The 2,529-nt window shown below is 37.8% G+C and overlaps 1 protein-coding gene across 1 annotated transcript in view; it reads left to right on the forward strand.

Annotated features, from left to right (window-relative positions):
- LOC113821068 (uncharacterized) overlaps nt 1–2,529 on the forward strand; it is a 17,142-nt gene continuing 14,613 nt past the window's right edge. The window contains exon 1 of the mRNA XM_027373502.2: nt 1–120. The gene's annotated coding sequence lies outside the window, so the exon portion shown is untranslated. The remainder of the gene's footprint in view (nt 121–2,529) is intronic.

The following is a 2,529-nucleotide window of genomic DNA, read 5'->3' on the forward strand; positions in this document are numbered from 1 at the left end:
TTATGCCATGAACTTTAGATCTACGTAGACGAAGTATTATACATACGATCACTACCCAGCTGATCTTTATTTACGTCGTCCACTATAGGGTCTTTCACTAGTATGGAGCAACAGGATATGGTAATTCACCCTTTATTTTTACTCCGGAGATTGTCTCTGTTGCTCATGTAGTTGTAAATGAATGTTTTATTGACTATATATTTAATCTAGGATTTGGGAAGGTATTATAAGAATGAAATAAGGATAAATCTTTGGTACGACAGCCCTTATGTGGATAGAACCACTCTCCATGAGTATCACCCTTTTTTTGTCAAGGATAAACCGCACTAACTAGGTAACCAGGCGAGCCAGACCGAGATCGTTCGTCCTTTAACTAGATTTTTAAAAATCTTAGAAGTATGTTGAATATTAGAATGTAGTTTAAACATCATTAAAACAATTTTGGGCAGTTTTACAAAATAGCTTTGCATAACCAATCACAATGGTTTTGGTATTAATGGATTCTTCTCACTCTCTCTTATCCAAATATGTTAACATTATACTGCGGAAACACCCCCATTAGCAGAAATCTTGGCCCCGATAGCAGGGGAGGGCATAAAAAGTATCAGGAAAATAGACCAATTTTTTGTATGAAAATGCCGAGGAGTTGTGTAGGCGTTGCATGTTCAAACCAAAATATAATGTGAAAGAAAGGTCTAACCTTTCGCACATTCCCAGATTATGAGAAGAAGCCTGAAAAATGGAAGCGATGGGTATAGGCCATGAAACGTGTAAACACTGATGTCTGGAGCTTGGTGTAAGTTATATTTACTTAAGAAGTAGAAAAGATGCAATAAGTTAATATATGGATCAATTTAACTCTTATCTTCAATAGAATGTTCTGAGCATATGTAAACATGTATTCCACCAAGCGAGCATTTCATGGCCTGAACCCATTACTTCCATTTTTCGGGTTTCTTCTTGTGATCTGGGAATATGTGAAAGGTTACACCTTTCTTTCCCATCACATTGTGGTCTGAATAACCAACAGAACTGGTAATTCAATGTTTGGCCACTTCAAAGAATATTTGATCCAAATTTCATGAGGTAGACAATATGGATATATGGACGATTCTTTGTTTTGCTGGGGTTGGGGGTTGCAAGCGTCATAATATTGGGACTGATTCTGTGTATATTATTCTTATTTTACTCTGCAGTTTTCCTGGTACCTTTCATACCTCCCCCTGCAATAGGGGCCAAGAATGTAGGGGTGTGGGGAGGTACCACGGCATAATTCTTACATACTAGTGTATACTAGAACGTGAGACAAGTTAAATGGTTGTAAAATTGTTGCGATAGGTTATGCGAGGGTATTGTATAAAATTACCCAATTTTGAAGCCAGCAGACCTCCAGATTGAAAAGTTTGTACTGTGTGGTGAAATATGGGAGGATTGTAGCCGTACAAATGTGAATACAAAGGCCAGCCATGGGAAGCCAGCTGTGCACATAAAATTATATTAGTGCTTCCATGAAGCCATGAAGTTCGCATATTTTGTTTTAGCAAAGAGATTTGACTTTTTAAATACGATCATTCCAAAAATTTTATGTCCAAAACTTTGGGTAGTTAACCCCTTGAATCTAGTTGCATCGTGGCAATTACATATCAAAAGTATGGGTATTAGGTTACTTGAGTGGCCACTCTGCTGGGTGTGTCGCATGTAGGCTGGGCACACGCATATACTCGTGCTCAGTGACAAGACTTTGTGGCTTCCCTTTGCAAAATAATTTTGTGTGAACTTTTTTTTTTTTTTTTTTTTTTTTTTTTTTTTTTTTTTTTGACATTTTCCTCCATCCATATTTGTCTTTTGATTTGCTTTGTCCAGATGGTAATAGATTGCTTTCTTTGCACAGACTCCATATCATCTCTCAATGTAGTGAATAACAATAATTTAAAAAAAAATTAACATTTTGTTATATAATATATTTCATTCTTTCATAATTATCAATTTTCTGTAATACAACTAGTGTCACTGGTCACATCAGCCATGAATATGACACTGACCATATAATGGCTTACAAGAATATTGCATTCCACACTCATTTACTGGTGGGAATGATGCAAATGCTCCTTTCTAATGCCAAATGAGCCTAATCACCCTCCAAGAGGCTTGTGCACTTGTGGCATGTCTTTTTCCTCACCCTGGCCTAATCACCCTCCAAGAGGCTTGTGCACTTGTGGCATGTCTTTTTCCTCACCCTGGCCTTTGCTCATTTTTTCCCATGACAGCATATTCATGTCACCTGGCCCTCAAGCCAAATTTTCTTGTGATGTGATGGTCATGTCACCTGGATTGAAGGGGTTGATATATGTACCTGTGCAGTGATATCTTCCTGATGCGCATTTTTAACCCAATGTCGAAGGGAAAATGATGCATTCCCTTTGACAATGCTTGGTTAAATGTTTCTGCACATAGATGGCTCTGCCAATGCTTAGTCAAGAAGGAGTCACTTCGTAGATCTTGCAACCTCACTTTTCCTTGAAAAAGCGG

The sequence above is a fragment of the Penaeus vannamei genome, chromosome 2 (genome assembly GCF_042767895.1).
Source record: "Penaeus vannamei isolate JL-2024 chromosome 2, ASM4276789v1, whole genome shotgun sequence".
Lineage (NCBI taxonomy): Eukaryota > Metazoa > Arthropoda > Malacostraca > Decapoda > Penaeidae > Penaeus > Penaeus vannamei.